The sequence below is a fragment of the Liolophura sinensis genome, chromosome 12 (genome assembly GCF_032854445.1).
Source record: "Liolophura sinensis isolate JHLJ2023 chromosome 12, CUHK_Ljap_v2, whole genome shotgun sequence".
Lineage (NCBI taxonomy): Eukaryota > Metazoa > Mollusca > Polyplacophora > Chitonida > Chitonidae > Liolophura > Liolophura sinensis.
In genome coordinates this window covers 1,884,155-1,902,023 of record NC_088306.1, presented here as the reverse complement: position 1 = coordinate 1,902,023, position 17,869 = coordinate 1,884,155, and the positions used below count along the sequence as shown (strand labels likewise).

Below are 17,869 nucleotides of genomic sequence, written 5' to 3'. Positions count from 1 at the left end.
TTTACACGTGTGTAAACTTTAAAACACCATTATGAATTCTGCCCATTGCATCTAACACCACCATGCAGTCATTTTTTTTGAAAATTGTTGAATTTATTCCCAGATTGTCATCAAATACACAAAATTTCACAATGCCCGGCTATCACAAACTTTTGAAATCACAAGGCAGTCTTAATAAAAATAAAATATCACAGAAAAGATGACTGCTTTGTGAATAGAACAATTGCACATTAGCTGCTCATTTCAATAAATACACTAATTTATCATTTCGTAATGTACAGAAGACTTTGTTTATACACCAGATTTTCTCGAAAGATGGCCTGTCTAGTCGAAAAAAGTCAACATGAATACGGGTTTTAATTATTCCTTTGGCGGCCTTAACATTAGCAACAGAATCCCTGTTTTTTTTTTGAAATATTATGTCGTTGCGTGCAAACCAAATACTAAACTGAAGAACACATATGACATACACCATCACCGCTCTAACTTCCTGGTTAAACCACCATGCAGTCATAAAGCAGGAAAACATCAGAAACTCACCGGGACAATTTCAAAAATCTCATAGGGTTGTTTAAAAAATCTGAATTAGGTTCCACCGAGATTTGAACTCGGATCGCTGGATTCAGAGTCCATAGTGCTAACCATTACACCATGGAACCAGGTGAAAACCAGTTAGCAACCTAATGTCTCTAGCAATGAACGCCTCTGTCTAAAGCAGTTTACTGCTGACCGCAGGTCTTTTCACGCTTTCTCCTTACGAATGTAAATAATCTGTAAATAAGAGGTGACCTAAAAATGTTTGTCGTAATATAATGTTTGAAACTTATGCCACCCGATATAGATTGAAAAACTGAAAGCTTAATCAAAAAATAATTGATATGCCTGGTCAATGTTGACAATATAAAGAAAAGAAGCGAGAAATAGCCAAAAGAATTGAAAATAGATGTAATTTGACAACATGCTAGAATCAAATGCGATACCAAGCTGACAATGTTTTAAGGGATGTGCAATAGGTTTAGACTTTGCATGGCTTGACATTTTCAGCAATTCCCCAGTATAATGGTTGCCATATTGCAAAAAAAGGAAAAAAAAATGGAAAGGTGTGTCCTTTCACCCTTTTTCCTTACAGATGTGATGTAATCATGAGGAGGTGGCCATTTAATGTTTGTTGTAATAAAATTATTGAACATTCTTCAGACCCAGACAATTAAGCGCTCGTTAGATAATTAAATGAAAACTGATACAAAAAATGAATTATCTGGTTAGTGTTGAAAATATAAAGAAAAGAAAGGAGAAAAAACCCAAAAAGTTGAAAACAAATGTAATTTGACAACATACTAAAGCCAACCGCCAGACCATGCTAACACCGTTCTTAGGGAAGTGCAAAAGGTTTAGGTAAAAAATTAAATTTAAAGAAGCAAAGGTTCCACCGAGATTTGAACTCAGATCGCTGGATTCAAAGTCCAGAGTGCTAACCATTACACCATGGAACCCAAAGCAATTTGCGGTGCTAAACTAGCACAATGACACGCTTCATACCGTGGGCTAAAATTATATATTATACAAACCAGCAATTAAACATATTGCAACTAACACCACCATGCAGTCATCAAGCAAAAAACATCAGAAATTCACGAGACAATTTCAAAAATCTCATAGGGCTGTTTAAAAACACTAAATTAGCACAATGACACGTTTCATACCGTGGGCTAAAATTATATATTATACAAACCAGCAATTAAACATATTGCAACTAACACCACTATGCAGTCATTTTTTTTTTTTGAAAATTGTTGAATTTATTCCCAGATTGTCATCAAATACACAAAATTTCACAATACCCGGCTATCACAAACTTTTGAAATCTCAAGGCAGTCTTAATTAAAATAAAATATCACAGAAAAGATGACTGCTTTGTGAATAGAACAATTGCACATTAGCTGCTCATTTCAATAAATACACTAATTTATCATTTCGTAATGTACAGAAGACTTTGTTTATACACCAGATTTTCTCGAAAGATGGCCTGTCTAGTCGAAAAAAGTCAACATGAATACGGGTTTTAATTATTCCTTTGGCGGCCTTAACATTAGCAACAGAATCCCTGTTTTTTTTTTTGAAATATTATGTCGTTGCGTGCAAACCAAATACTAAACTGAAGAACACATATGACATACACCATCACCGCTCTAACTTCCTGGTTAAACCACCATGCAGTCATAAAGCAGGAAAACATCAGAAACTCACCGGGACAATTTCAAAAATCTCATAGGGTTGTTTAAAAAATCTGAATTAGGTTCCACCGAGATTTGAACTCGGATCGCTGGATTCAGAGTCCATAGTGCTAACCATTACACCATGGAACCAGGTGAAAACCAGTTAGCAACCTAATGTCTCTAGCAATGAACGCCTCTGTCTAAAGCAGTTTACTGCTGACCGCAGGTCTTTTCACGCTTTCTCCTTACGAATGTAAATAATCTGTAAATAAGAGGTGACCTAAAAATGTTTGTCGTAATATAATGTTTGAAACTTATGCCACCCGATATAGATTGAAAAACTGAAAGCTTAATCAAAAAATAATTGATATGCCTGGTCAATGTTGACAATATAAAGAAAAGAAGCGAGAAATAGCCAAAAGAATTGAAAATAGATGTAATTTGACAACATGCTAGAATCAAATGCGATACCAAGCTGACAATGTTTTAAGGGATGTGCAATAGGTTTAGACTTTGCATGGCTTGACATTTTCAGCAATTCCCCAGTATAATGGTTGCCATATTGCAAAAAAAGGAAAAAAAAATGGAAAGGTGTGTCCTTTCACCCTTTTTCCTTACGGATGTGATGTAATCATGAGGAGGTGGCCATTTAATGTTTGTTGTAATAAAATTATTGAACATTCTTCAGACCCAGACAATTAAGCGCTCGTTAGATAATTAAATGAAAACTGATACAAAAAATGAATTATCTGGTTAGTGTTGAAAATATAAAGAAAAGAAAGGAGAAAAAACCCAAAAAGTTGAAAACAAATGTAATTTGACAACATACTAAAGCCAACCGCCAGACCATGCTAACACCGTTCTTAGGGATGTGCAAAAGGTTTAGGTAAAAAATTAAATTTAAAGAAGCAAAGGTTCCACCGAGATTTGAACTCAGATCGCTGGATTCAAAGTCCAGAGTGCTAACCATTACACCATGGAACCCAAAGCAATTTGCGGTGCTAAACTAGCACAATGACACGCTTCATACCGTGGGCTAAAATTATATATTATACAAACCAGCAATTAAACATATTGCAACTAACACCACCATGCAGTCATCAAGCAAAAAAAACATCAGAAATTCACGAGACAATTTCAAAAATCTCATAGGGTTGTCTAAAAACACTAAATTAGCACAATGACACGTTTCATACCGTGGGCTAAAATTATATATTATACAAACCAGCAATTAAACATATTGCAACTAACGCCACCATGCAGTTATCAAGCAGGAAAACATCAGAAATTCACGGGACAATTTCAAAAATCTCATAGGGTTGTTTAAAAAAATCTGAATTAGGTTCCACCGAGATTTGAACTCGGATCGCTGGATTCAGAGTCCAGAGTGCTAACCATTACACCATGGAACCAGGTGAAAACCAGTTAGCAACCTAATGTCTCTAGCAATGAACGCCTCTGTCTAAAGCAGTTTACTGCTGACCGCATGTCTTTTCACCCTTTCATTTGACGGATGTAAATAATTTTTAAGAGGTGACCTAAAATGTTAATAGTAATAAAATGTTTGAAACTTATGCCACCCGGTATAGTATACGCCTTTTTGTTGGCAAACTGAAGCTTAATAAAAAAAAATTGATTTACCTGGTCAGTGTTGATAATAGAAAGAAAAGAAGTGAGCAATAGCCAAAGGAATTGAAAATAGATGTAATTTGACAACATGCTAGAATCAAACACGAAACCAAGCTGACAGTGTTTTAAGGGATGTGCAATAGGTTTAGACTTTGCATGGCTTGACATTTTCTGAAATTTCCCAGTATAATGGTTGGCATATTGCAAAAATCAAATAAAAGAGGGAAAGGTGTGTCCTTTCACCCTTTTTCCGAACTGATGTGATGTAATCATGAGGAGGTGGCCTATTAATGTTTGTTGTAATAAAATCCTTAAACATTCTTCAGACCCAGACAATTAAGCGTTCGTTAGATAATTAAATGAAAACTGATACAAAAAATGAATTATCTGGTTAGTGTTGAAAATATAAAGAAAAGAAAGGAGAAAAAACCCAAATAGTTGAAAACAAATGTAATTTGACAACATACTAAAGCCAACCGCCAGACCATGCTAACACCGTTCTTAGGGATGTGCAAAAGGTTTAGGTAAAAAATTAAATTTAAAGAAGCAAAGGTTCCACCGAGATTTGAACTCGGATCGCTGGATTCAAAGTCCAGAGTGCTAACCATTACACCATGGAACCCAAAGCAATTTGCGGTGCTAAACTAGCACAATGACACGCTTCATACCGTGGGCTAAAATTATATATTATACAAACCAGCTATTAAACATATTGCAACTAACACCACCATGCAGTCATAAAGCAGGAAAACATCAGAAATTCACCGGGACAATTTCAAAAATCTCATAGGGTTGTTTAAAAAATCTGAATTAGGTTCCACCGAGATTTGAACTCGGATCGCTGGATTCAGAGTCCAGAGTGCTAACCATTACCCCATGGAACCAGGTGAAAACCAGTTAGCAACCTAATGTCTCTAGCAATGAACGCCTCTGTCTAAAGCAGTTTACTGCTGACCGCATGTCTTTTCACCCTTTCATTTGACGGATGTAAATAATTTTTAAGAGGTGACCTAAAAATGTTTGTCGTAATAAAATGTTTGAAACTTATGCCACCCGGTATAGTATACGCCTTTTTGTTGAAAAACTGAAGGCTTAGTCCAAAAAAAAATTGATATACCTGGTCAATGTTGATAATATAAAAAAAGAAGCAAGAAATAGCCAAAAGAATTGAAAATAGATGTAATTTGACAACATGCTAGAATCAAACACGAAACCAAGCTAACAGTGTTTCAAGAGATGTGCAATAGGTTTAGACTTTGCATGGCATGACATTTTCTGAAATTTCCCAGTATAATGGTTGGCATATTGCAAAAATCAAATAAAAGAGGGAAAGGTGTGTCCTTTCACCCTTTTTCCGAACTGATGTGATGTAATCATGAGGAGGTGGCCTATTAATGTTTGTTGTAATAAAATCCTTGAACATTCTTCAGACCCAGACAATTAAGCGCTCGTTAGATAATTAAATGAAAACTGATACAAAAAATGAATTATCTGGTTAGTGTTGAAAATATAAAGAAAAGAAAGGAGAAAAAACCCAAATAGTTGAAAACAAATGTAATTTGACAACATACTAAAGCCAACCGCCAGACCATGCTAACACCGTTCTTAGGGATGTGCGAAAGGTTTAGGTAAAAAATTAAATTTAAAGAAGGAAAGGTTCCACCGAGATTTGAACTCGGATCGCTGGATTCAAAGTCCAGAGTGCTACCCATTACACCATGGAACCTCACGTAATTTTCTTGTGCTAAACTAGCACAATGACACGCTTCATACCGTGGGCTAAAATTATATATTATACAAACCAGCTATTAAACATATTGCAACTAACGCCACCATGCAGTCATAAAGCAGCAAAACATCAGAAATTCACGGGACAATTTCAAAAATCTCATAAGGTTGTTTAAAAATTCTGAATTAGGTTCCACCGAGATTTGAACTCGGATCGCTGGATTCAGAGTCCAGAGTGCTAACCATTACACCATGGGACCAAGTACACTAGTTAGCAAACTAATGTCTCTAGCAATCAACGCCTCTGTCTAAAGCAGTTTACTGCTGACCGCATGTCTTTTCACCCCTTCTTTTTACGGATGTAAATAATCTATAAGAGGTGACCTAAAAATGTTAATCGTAATAAAATGTTTGAAACTTATGCCACCCGGTATAGTATACGCCTTTTTGTTGACAAACTGAAAGCTTAAAAAAAAAATTGATATACCTGGTCATTGTTGATAATATAAGAAAAGAAGCGAGAAATAGCCTAAAGAATTGAAAATAGATGTAATTTGACAACATGCTAGAATCAAACACGAAAACAAGCTAACAGTGTTTTAAGGGATGTGCAATAGGTTTAGACTTTGCATGGCTTGACATTTTCAGCAATTCCCCAGTATAATGGTTGCCATATTGCAAAATATAAAAAAAAGAGGGAAAGGTGTGTCCTTTCAAACTTTTTCCCTACGGATGTGATGTAATCATGAGGAGGAGGCCATTTAATGTTTGTTGTAATAAAATTATTGAACATTCTTCAGACCCAGACAATTAAGCGCTCGTTAGATAATTAAATGAAAACTGATACAAAAAATGGAATATCTGGTCAGTGTTGAAAATATAAAGAAAAGAAAGGAGAAAAAACCTAAATAGTTGAAAACAAATGTAATTTGACAACATGCTAAAATTAACAGCCAGACCATGCTAACACTGTCTTCGGGGATGTGCAAAAGGTTTGGGTAAAAAATTAGATTTAAAGAGGCAAAGTTGAAACAATGCTGACAGTGTCTTAAGGGATGTGCAAAAGCTTTAGGCTTTACATGGCATGACATTTTCTCAAATTTCCCCAGTATAATAATTGCCATATTGCAAAAAAAAAATAAAAAAAACGGAAAGGTGTGTTCTTTCACCCGTTCTCCCTTCGGGTGTGATGTAATCATGAGGAGGTGGGCTATTAATGTTTGTCGTAAAATAATCTTTAAACATTCTTGCGACCCAGACAATTAAGCGCCCGTTAGATGATAAACAAAAATTATACAAAAAAAAATTCATTATGTGGTCAGTGTTGATAATATAAAGAAAAGAGGCGAGAAAGAAACTTGAATAGTTGAAAACAAATGAAATTTGACAACATGCTAAAATCAACCGCCAGACCATGCTAACACTGTCTTCGGGGATGTGCAAAAGGTTAAGGTGAAAAGTTAAATTGAAAGAAGCAAAGGTTCCAAAGAGATTTGAACTCTGATCGCTGGAATCAAATTCCAAAGTGCTAACCATTACACCATGGAACCTAATGCAATTTGATTATTTATTGATTTATTTATTTATTTGATTGGTGTTTTACACCGTACTCAAGAATTCTTCACTTATAGAAATTTATCGGGAAAATTTCAAAAATCTCATTCGGTTGTTTAAAAAATATGAATTAGGTTCCACCGAGATTTGAACTCGGATCGCTGGATTCAGAGTCCAGAGTGCTAACCATTACACCATGGAACCATGTGAACACCACTGGCAAACTAAGGTCTCTAGCAATGAACGCCTCTGTCAAAAGCAGTTTACTGCTGACCGGCATGTCTTTTCACACTTTCTCCTTACGAATGTAAATAATCTTTAAGAGGTGACCTAAAAATGTTTGTCGTAATAAAATGTTTGAAACTTATGCGACCCGATATAGTATACGCCTTTTTGTTCACAAACTGAAAGCTTAATCAAAAAATAATTGATATGCCTGGTCAATGTTGACAATATAAAGAAAAGAAGCGAGAAATAGCCCAAAAAATTAAAAATAGATGTAATTTGACAACATGCTAGAATCAAATGCGATACCAAGTTGACAATGTTTTAAGGGATGTGCAAAATGCTTAGGATTTGCATGGCATGACGTTTTCAGCAAATCCCCAGTATAATGGCTGCCATATTGCAAAAATTAAATAAAAAAACGGAAAGGTGTGTCCTTTCAAACTTTTTCCCTGCGGATGTGATGTAATCATGAGGAGGAGGCTATTTAATGTTTGTCGTAATGAAATCTTTAAACATTGTTGCGACCCAGACAATTAAGCGCCCGTTAGATGATAAACAAAAATTATACAAAAAAAAATTGATTATGTGGTCAGTGTTGATAATGTAAAGAAAAGAGGCGAGAAAGAAACCAAATAGTTGAAAACAAATGTAATTTGACAACATGCTAAAATCAACAGCCAGACCATGCTAACACTGTCTTCGGGGATGTGCAGAAGGTTTAGGTAAAAAAATTAGATTTAAAGAAGCAAAGGTAAAATAATGCTGACAGTGTCTCAAGGGATGTGCAAAACCTTTAGGCTTTACATGGCATGACATTTTCTCAAATTTCCCCAGTATGATAATTGCCATATTGCAAAAAAAAAATAAAAAAAAATGGAAAGGTGTGTCCTTTCACCCGTTCTCCCTTCGGGTGTGATGTAATCATGAGGAGGTGGGCTATTAATGTTTGTCGTAAAAAATCTTTAAACATTCTTGCGACCCAGACAATTAAGCGCCCGTTAGATGATAAACAAAAATTATACAAAAAAAAATTCATTATCTGGTCAGTGTTGATAATATAAAGAAAAGAGGCGAGAAAGAAACCGAATAGTGGAAAACAAATGTAATTTCACAACATGCTAAAATCAACCGCCAGACCATGCTAACACTGTCTTCGGGGATGTGCAAAAGATTTAGGTAAAAAGTTAAATTGAAAGACGTATATGTTCCACCGAGATTTGAACTCGGATCGCTGGATTCAAAGTCCAAAGTGCTAACCATTACACCATGGAACCATGCAATTTGATTATTTATTTATTTATTTTGTTATGTATGACTATTTAACGTCTTCATGTACTGTTAGTCTGCGGACCTTTGTGAAAGCATAACAGGCCCTGGTATATATGTACTGCTTACTTACGTACTGTTTATTTAACTGGCTGTTCATTGGCTGTTAATTCTGTGTTTAAAAATAGTTGAATCCACCTGGGACGTATATAAGCCGTGTTTTCTGTGCAGAGTGGAGGTATTTTTGCTGCATCCACTGGGAGCCAAGAGAGTGTGCGACGCTCTCGTATCGAGTCCATTATATTGATATGAGCTGGTGATGCCAGTTTCATTTGGGAGGACAGATTTTTATGCCGACACCGTTTGTGTACCACAGTAGTACTGATGTCTGGTTTATGTGAATTTCTGCGGGAGTCACGATTATTGGTGTTCGGATCTTTATTATGATTATACAGTGTTGATTGTAATTTGTTTAACACGCTGACCTCACCTGACCGACAAGGTCGTCAAGGACTCTAAACTGAAGTTTTCAGTTTTGCAAAGGACGTTCGTTCTGCCACAAGGTGACATTACTCTACGTCTCTGAACGGCTCGTTTGTGAGTTTCTGCGGGAGCTGTGACTGTTCTAAAGTGGATTATACCTCCATGCCTGTATTTACCGTGTGTTGTGCTCTGCGGGTGTGAAGTCATTCAAAGGCTTGACTGTTCCAGTTCTGTGTAACCTGTGTTCGCGTTCGCTAACCTAGCGAAGTACCCGACTAGGACAATTTGTGACTTGTGTGAATTGTGTGTTTATCCCATGGTCTTTACGTTGGATCTCCTGGAATACGTTCCTTGGGATGCAAAGGTGAACTGGAAACTTTTAAAGACCGGTAATACTGATGTGTATGTTTTTTTATGTTGTTGTTGTTGAACCGTCTGTAAAACTGTACGTCTCATTTTATATATAAAGCATTGTTTACATTGTAATATTGAGTCACTGAGTCTGTTTTCTGTTGCTGCTTTCAATACTGTAACAGAAATTGGGGGCTTGTCAGGGAACTAATTGTTTCCTTTTTGTTTTGCACCGGATATTTGAAGTTAAAAACAAGTGAGAAGCGATTGCTTAATTTTAACGGTGAATGATTCAGTGGCTAAATATTTACAATGGGAGATTTTGATCCTAAACAGTTTGTTAATGCGCCCGATCAGGATGTTTTTGAGAGTTTAAAGAAGGAAGACTTGGTTAAGTTAGGGACATTTTTAGGTTTGTCCATAAAGTCTTCATGGAGGAAAAGAGATATGCAGCATACTTTGTTGAAACATTTAGTGGAGATAGGGAAGTTTGATAGTTCTGCATTATCTGATTATGAGTTCGAGGGTCAGTCTGATGCCGAGCTTAAGTTTAAGCAGTCTGAGTTAGAAAAGTTGAGATTGGAGAAAGAGGAAAGAGAGAAAGAGAGGGAACATGAGATACAGTTAGAAAAGTTGAAAGTGCAGAGAGAGGAAAGAGAGAAGGAGAAAGAGAGGGAACATGAGATAGAGTTAGAAAAGTTGAAAATGCAGAGAGAGGAGAGAGAAATGCAAGAAAGAGAGAGGGAAAGAGAATTGGAGTTTCAAATGAAAAGTTAGAGGTAGAGAGAGGTGAGAAACCGGGTCCTTCCGGTAGACAGGATTCAGGATTTGATGTGACCAAATACATTCGGTTAGTTCCATCTTTTCAGGAAAAAGAGGTGGATAAGTATTTTATGCATTTTGAGAAAATTGCAAATAGCTTGAAGTGGCCTAAAGAGTTCTGGACTATGTTATTACACAGTGTGCTAATTGGAAAGGCCAGGGAAATTTACAGTCAGTTAAGTGTAGAGAATGCTTCCAATTATGACTATGTGAAAGAGGTAATTTTGAAGGGTTATGAATTGGTGCCTGAAGCTTACCGCCAGAAATTTCGTAACTATGAAAAAGGTAGAGATCAGACATACGTTGAGTTTGGTCGAGCTAAGGAGCAGTTGTTTGATTGCTGGTGTACAGCCAAGAAAATAGGCAAGGATTTTGAAAGTTTGCGTCAGCTTGTGCTGGTAGAAGAGTTCAAGCGTTGTATTCATAATGATGTAAAGGTGTTCGTTGATGAGCAGAAGGCGAGTACACTTGAAGAGGCAGCCAGTTTACCTGATGATTATTCCTTGACACATAAGGTTACATACACGGGTAAGCCATTTAATTCATTTATACGTAGAAATACTCAGTCCCATGCAACAGGTAGAGGTAGCTCTACACAGAAGAATTCTACACCAGGCTCCAGTGGTTTTACAGCTCATGGTTCACGTAGTTCAGATTGGAATGTTAGTCCTCGAAATAGGGTCACTTGTAATTTTTGCAAGCGGGTAGGTCACGTGATGAGTGAATGTTACACGTTGAAAAGGAGACGGGAAGCTCAGAATGAGTCTAAGCCCGCAGGTCTTTGTTTTGCAATGCACAAAACATTGCCGGAAGTTACATCAGCAGTTAAAAGCAGATCTGAGTTAGCTGATACGGGATTGGATAAGATTCCCAAATGCTCTATGGATAGCTTCGCTCCGTTTATCAATTCTGGTTCAGTGTCGCTTAGAAGCGACATGTCTTGTGCTACCCCTATAAAGATATTAAGGGATACTGGGGCATCTCAGTCTCTGTTGTTGATGAATACTCTGCCCTTTTCTGAAGAGTCATACTCTGGGGTTCGTGCCCTTATTAGAGGTGTAGAGTCTAGTGACTTTGTCAGTGTTCCCCTTCATGATATTTATTTGTCATCAGATTTGATATCTGGATCTGTCAGGGTAGGCATTAAGCCTTCATTACCTTTTGAGGGTATTCATTTGTTGTTGGGAAATGACTTAGCGCATGATAAAGTTACTGCTGATCCCTTAATGGTTGATAAGCCTTCTCTGAATTCAGTCACAGAGCCAGTTGAAAGCGAGATAGCGGGTTTATATCCGTCCTGTGTTGTTACAAGAGCTATGTCTAGAAAAGTCAGTACGGACCAGGGTAGTACTGTTAATTTGAGCGCGACTTTTCTCAACAACATGTTGGATGGAGATTCTTCCAAATTAGACAGCCAGCAGGAAGTAGATACTAATTTTGTTAGTGGTGATCAGCCATTTTGTAGGACTGAGTTGATTGCTGAACAACACAGTGATCCAAGTATTTCTTGCTTGTTTAATGATGCAGCTAAAGATGGTGAATCTTTACCTGACCCATGCTACTACTCTGTCAAGTCTGGCATATTGATGCGGCAGTGGAGGCCTCCCGATGTTTCGTTGGAGGATGAATGGGCAATTAAGCATCAGGTAGTTGTGCCCAAGTCTTATCGTAAAGACATACTGACCATAGCGCATGAAACGCCGTTAGCAGGTCATTTAGGTGTTAATAAGACCTATCATAAGATTCTCAGTAATTTTTATTGGCCAGGAATAAGGAAAGATGTTACTGAATTTTGCAGGACTTGTCATGCATGTCAGTTAGTGGGGAAACCTAACCAGACAATCCCCAAGGCAGCCCTGAGGCCTATTCCTGCAATTGGTGAGCCATTCAGTAGAATCTTAATAGATTGTGTTGGTCCGCTACCTAAGACAAAGTCTGGAAATCAGTATATGTTAACTATAATGTGTACTTCAACTCCTTTCCCTGAGGCAATTTCATTAAGAAATATTACTGCCAAGACTGTAATTAAGGCTTTAGTTAAGTTCTTCAGCATGTTTGGTCTGCCTAAGTCAGTACAGTCAAACCAGGGTTCAAATTTCATGTCTGGTGTGTTCCAACAAGTTATGCATGAGCTAGGTATTAGCCAGTATAAATCCTCAGCTTATCACCCACAATGTCAAGGAGCACTAGAGAGATTCCATCAGACACTGAAAAGTATGATAAGAACTTACTGCTTTGAGACAGGGAAAGATTGGGACGAGGGTGTACCTTTGTTAATGTTTGCTGTAAGAGAGTCTGTACAAGAGTCACTTAGATTTAGTCCATTTGAGCTTGTGTTTGGCCATACTGTGCGTGGTCCACTACAGTTGTTCAAGGAAAAGTTTGTGTCTGGTGATAGTGACCATGTTAACCTATTACAGTATGTGTCAAGTTTTCGTACTAAGCTCAACAGAGTATGTGAGTTAGCCAGAGAGAATCTTACAGCTTCTCAGAAGAGTATGAAAACTAAGTATGACAAAGAGACAGTAAGACGCAGATTTGAAGTTGGTCAGAAGGTACTGGCCTTACTTCCAGTTAGTGGTAAGCCACTTGAAGCTCGTTATTTTGGACCTTATGTAGTAGACAAGAGGCTAAGTGATCTTAATTATATTATTTTCACTCCTGATCGGCGCAAATCTAGACAACTTTGTCACATTAACATGTTAAAGCCATATGAAGAGCTTAAGTTCAAAAGCCGATAAACGCCATTTTCGCGAAAATCGAGCAACCTATAAAAATCAACACTACATAGTAACCGCTTCAGACCAAGCTATCTATTTTTGCGGCAAAAAACGATATATGCCATGCTAATCAGACTGATAGGTTCGGGTTTAGTTCAAAAGCCGATATCCGCCATTTCACTTTCACCACAAAATCCGATATATCCAGATTAACCAATCAGTGACCGCCTTTCGTCGATTTGCGGGAAGGCCGGTTATCCACTTCCGGTGGAGTGAATGCTGTCTGCTTGTTTTGACAACACATCGATATTTTGCGCAAATATGAATGATTTTGACAGCCTTGACGAACGGGTAGTAACGTCACCAGTTGGAAGAAAGCGTCGAGTGAGGAAGGACGGTACCAAAAGGGCTGAAAATAAGCGTAAGCTCTATGGTGGCGATGGACATGTTCCTCACGTTTCTTGTGACCATAACGAAAACTGGTGTCTCGGTGGAACCCTACAGCCTGGTGAGGTAGTTTTCTGTGCAGATAGATTCTATAGCACAACTGTCAAGACCAAACAGGATGCAATTTTGCTTTCCTACATGAACATCAACAAGGCAAAAAGGTCCCGAGTGAAAGACGACCGCCGTAAAAGACAACGGACCACTTCAGTCAAATATTTCATTGTGAATGAAGCCCAGGAAAAAAAACCTGTTTGCAAGGAGACGTTCATGAGTATCTTTGGTAAGTGAAATTAATTGCTTCCAGGTATTTTGTCATAGTGTGGCATAGGTTTTTCACGAAATCTAAATATCAGGCTATTTTGGCTCCTCTGTATTTGAATGGCGTTTTAACTGTATGAATAAGGAGAGTTTGAATTAAAGGACAAGGGCCACAAACTAACCCGATGTTGTTTGGGTGTGGATGGCTAGTTACGGAACAGCTGAAAGATTATCGATTAAAACTGATTTTGCTTAAATCTGGTTTTCCATTCATGACTCTTTTCAGGTGTACGCAAAGACCGGTTGAGCAACATTTCTCAGTACTGGTTAGAGAAAGGAACGCCCATGCCAGAACTCCGCGGTGGAAAACGTGTCAATGAAGAACGAGAACAACAAAAGCAGCTGATAAAGAACCACATTACATCATTTACATGCCGGGCAAGCCACTATGCTAGACGAGGCGCTCCTGGAAGAAAGTATCTCCCCAGTGATCTCAGCATTTCAAAAATGCACAAACTGTTCCTTGAACAAAATCATGCTCAGGTTACTTTTTCACTGTATTACAGTATCTTTTGCTACGATTTCAACCTCGGATTTGGAACACCTGTGAAAGATGTGTGCGCCACATGTACTAAGTTCAAGATGAAATTAAAGGATCCTGACTTAACTGACCAAGAAAAACAGAGGGAAGCCACTATGTTCATGTTGCACCGTCGGCGAGGCAGGCGTTTCTACGACATTCTCAATGAAGTAGCTGAAGACATCACGATCTGTTTTGATGTTATGGAGAATTTGGTACTTCCTAAGACACCAGTCGGCCAAGCATACTACTCCAGGCAGTTATATCTGTATGTGTTTGGAGTGGTCAGACATCATGGCAGCAAGCAGAGGCAATCTACGGATGACATTGACCTCTTTGTATGGAGAGAGGACCAGAACAGGAAAGATTCCAACATGATTTCCTCAGCTCTCAGACATTATTTTACAACCGTCATCAACAGAGACCTTGATGAGTGTACACTCTTGCGCCTCTTCAGTGATTCTTGCTATGGACAAAACAAGAATATAAATTTACTGTCAATGCTCTTTGCTTTAAGAAAACAACAGCAGCCCCAAATGAACATTGAATACTATTTCCCCATTCGAGGCCACAGCTTTCTACCCGCTGACCGCGTGTTTGGTCGCATTGAACAAAAACTTCGGAAAATTGACACAATCTCTCTCCCTGGCGAGTATATCAGTGAGTTGAGAAACCATGGTCGTGTCCATGTTTATGGCGAAGACTGGGCTGCTGTTGATTTCAAAAGTGAAGTCAAGAAATATGTGAAGCAAACGCGTTCTTTCAAACTTAGTGAGGCCAGATCTGTTCTTATCTCTGGCGACCAGCTCGGATTTCGCACCAACTACGCTGGAGAATATTGCTACCACTCACTCCTGAAAAAAGGGAAGAAATGGACAAGCTTCAATCCTCTGGATTTACCTATGGTTAACTGTGTCAACACCAACAAGAAAACGGATGTTCTTTCTTTGTTGGAGGAAATGGGTGCTCACAGGAACGTGAAGGACTTCTATGAAGGTTTGTTACAAGATGATGGCGTGCAACTTGCCGCAGGGCACAGTGACAGTGAATAAACAGTGTGCTTCTATTACTGGTCTGATATTCAGGTTTGACCCCTGAGAACCTGTCAAGGTGCTTGGAATCATCGGTATCAGTAGCAAAGAACAAAGTCGTTCACCACAATGTTCCTTTCTGTTAAAATTATGGTTGTCACACGCAAAATGTCTCGTTCATTGAAACTTCTGATTTAATGTTATGTTATGGTAACATTATGGAACAAAATAAAGTAAAGAGGAACAAAACAACAATGTCTTACATCAAAGATCGCTATAATTTGCGAGAAGAAATCATTTCATTTTACGAAAATACAGTGCAGGATTTGTCTGCTTTTGCGCCAAAAGTGGCGTATATCTGTTTTTGTGCCTAAAGTTAATTTTATTGATTCTAATTATCTGCTCCATTAAATGAAACATTTTAAATTACAATACCAGTTTGTTTGAATTTTGTCTAATTATTAGATAATGTAAAGTTCATTGGGTTATTTGAAAAAGAGTTCATCAGAGAAAAAAACTTGATTTTACTCAAAACAAAAGAAATGGATATATCTGTTTTTGAATTTAATCTCTTCATATGTAGACAGAGATAGCACTGATCTCAATGTTGTACATCCTAGTGGAGTTGTTACCTCTAACTTATGCCCTGATTCAGCTGTTAGGGATGATCAAGATTTTGACTTAAGGTTCCGGTCAGCCAAACTCCAGAATTCAAGTATTCTTGAGGACATTGATTCTGTGTTGGGTCATCTGGAAAATCAGCAACGCCAGCAGTTGAAGGATTTGGTTCGTCGATATGAACATTTGTTCCCTGATGTTCCAACCAGGACTGAATCCATCTACCATGATGTTGAAGTTGGAGATTCCAAGCCGATTAAACAGCACCCATACAGACTGAACCCAACTAAAACTGAATACTTGAGAAAAGAAGTTCAGTATTTACTGGAAAATGATCTGGTCGAGCCCAGTAACAGTAACTGGAGTTCACCTTGTATTCTTGTGCCAAAACCAGATGGGACGTACCGTATGTGTACAGACTATCGCAAAGTGAATGCCGTCACTAAAGCAGACAACTTTCCTATTCCAAGTATCGACGACTGTATCGATGCCGTGGGAAAGTCCAACGTTGTCTCCAAGTTTGACCTATTGAAAGGATTTTGGCAAGTACCGCTCACGCAGCGCGCTCGTGAGGTGTCAGCGTTTGCTACCCCAGATGGTTTATACCAGTACAAAGTCATGCCCTTTGGGATGAAGAACAGCCCTGCCACCTTTCAACGACTTGTGAACAACGTTACATCAGGCCTTAAAGGGTGTCGTGTTTACATCGACGATGTAATTATATTCAGTGACACTTGGGAGGAACATTTAACTATCATGGAGGCATTATTTGCGAGACTGTCCCAAGCCAATCTTACAGTAAATTTGGCCAAGTGTGAGTTTGGTTGTGCTTTTGTCACATATCTAGGGCATGTTGTCGGACAGGGTCAGGTAAAACCTGTTAATTCTAAAATCAGTGCTATCTCTTGTTTTCCAGTGCCAAGTTGTAAGAGAGAGTTAAAGCGTTTTTTGGGCATGGCAGGTTATTATCGTAAGTTCTGTAGGAACTTTTCATTTGTGAGTGAGCCACTAACTCAGCTGTTAAAGAAAGGTGCTAAATTCTTGTGGTCCATTGAGTGTCAGAGATCTTTTGATCGATTAAAGGCCACGCTAAGCAGCGGCCCCATACTTGTAGCACCTGATTTTAATTTACCATTTAAGCTAGCTATTGATGCTAGTGATATATCAGCTGGGGCAGTTTTGTTACACGAAAATGAAACAGATCACGTTGATCACCCTGTATGTTTTTTCTCTCGCAAATTTGACAAGTGCCAGAGAAATTATTCGACAATAGAAAAGGAGTGTCTGTCCTTGATTCTAGCAGTACAGCATTTTGAAGTATACGTGACTTCGTCAAGTTACCCCATTGTTGTGTATACAGGTCACAGTCCCTTAACCTTCTTGCACAAACTAAAAGGTAAAAACCGAAGATTGTTACGGTGGAGTTTGCTTTTGCAAGAATTTAATCTAGAGATTAGACACATAAAAGGGAAAGATAATGTGATTGCTGATTGTTTGTCACGTGTCTAGTTGGTTTTCTGCAGCTTTGTTTTTAAAGACTGTGGTAAACGTTATTATTATTCATAATTATGAATATTTTAAAGAAAGTTTTATGCAAAACTTTCTTTCCCTGAAGGGTGGGGGTGTTATGTATGACTATTTAACGTCTTCATGTACTGTTAGTCTGCGGACCTTTGTGAAAGCATAACAGGCCCTGTTATATATGTACAGCGCGGACCTGATGGAAAGCACCTTGTTCAATGCTCTGTTTATTTAACTGGCTGTTCATTGGCTGTTAATTCTGTGTTTAAAAATAGTTGAATCCACCTGGGACGTATATAAGCCGTGTTTTCTGTGCAGAGTGGAGGTATTTTTGCTGCATCCACTGGGAGCCAAGAGAGTGTGCGACGCTCTCGTATCGAGTCCATTATATTGATATGAGCTGGTGATGCCAGTTTC

At 38.2% G+C, this 17,869-nt stretch overlaps 11 non-coding genes across 11 annotated transcripts; all 11 read right to left on the bottom strand.

Annotated features, from left to right (window-relative positions):
• Nucleotides 1-587: 587 nt before the first annotated feature.
• Trnaq-cug (transfer RNA glutamine (anticodon CUG)) lies at nt 588-659 on the bottom strand. The gene has a single exon. It is a non-coding gene; the product is annotated as a tRNA-Gln (tRNA).
• A 762-nt stretch (nt 660-1,421) lies between these two features.
• Trnaq-uug (transfer RNA glutamine (anticodon UUG)) lies at nt 1,422-1,493 on the bottom strand. Its single transcript has one exon. It is a non-coding gene; the product is annotated as a tRNA-Gln (tRNA).
• Nucleotides 1,494-2,294: 801 nt separating this feature from the next.
• On the bottom strand, nt 2,295-2,366 carry Trnaq-cug (transfer RNA glutamine (anticodon CUG)). Its single transcript has one exon. It is a non-coding gene; the product is annotated as a tRNA-Gln (tRNA).
• A 762-nt stretch (nt 2,367-3,128) lies between these two features.
• Trnaq-uug (transfer RNA glutamine (anticodon UUG)) lies at nt 3,129-3,200 on the bottom strand. The gene has a single exon. It is a non-coding gene; the product is annotated as a tRNA-Gln (tRNA).
• Nucleotides 3,201-3,556: 356 nt separating this feature from the next.
• Nucleotides 3,557-3,628, bottom strand: Trnaq-cug (transfer RNA glutamine (anticodon CUG)). The gene has a single exon. It is a non-coding gene; the product is annotated as a tRNA-Gln (tRNA).
• Nucleotides 3,629-4,395: 767 nt separating this feature from the next.
• Trnaq-uug (transfer RNA glutamine (anticodon UUG)) lies at nt 4,396-4,467 on the bottom strand. The gene has a single exon. It is a non-coding gene; the product is annotated as a tRNA-Gln (tRNA).
• A 190-nt stretch (nt 4,468-4,657) lies between these two features.
• On the bottom strand, nt 4,658-4,729 carry Trnaq-cug (transfer RNA glutamine (anticodon CUG)). Its single transcript has one exon. It is a non-coding gene; the product is annotated as a tRNA-Gln (tRNA).
• Nucleotides 4,730-5,499: 770 nt separating this feature from the next.
• On the bottom strand, nt 5,500-5,571 carry Trnaq-uug (transfer RNA glutamine (anticodon UUG)). Its single transcript has one exon. It is a non-coding gene; the product is annotated as a tRNA-Gln (tRNA).
• A 190-nt stretch (nt 5,572-5,761) lies between these two features.
• Nucleotides 5,762-5,833, bottom strand: Trnaq-cug (transfer RNA glutamine (anticodon CUG)). The gene has a single exon. It is a non-coding gene; the product is annotated as a tRNA-Gln (tRNA).
• A 1,426-nt stretch (nt 5,834-7,259) lies between these two features.
• On the bottom strand, nt 7,260-7,331 carry Trnaq-cug (transfer RNA glutamine (anticodon CUG)). The gene has a single exon. It is a non-coding gene; the product is annotated as a tRNA-Gln (tRNA).
• A 1,226-nt stretch (nt 7,332-8,557) lies between these two features.
• Trnaq-uug (transfer RNA glutamine (anticodon UUG)) lies at nt 8,558-8,629 on the bottom strand. The gene has a single exon. It is a non-coding gene; the product is annotated as a tRNA-Gln (tRNA).
• Nucleotides 8,630-17,869: the final 9,240 nt, after the last annotated feature.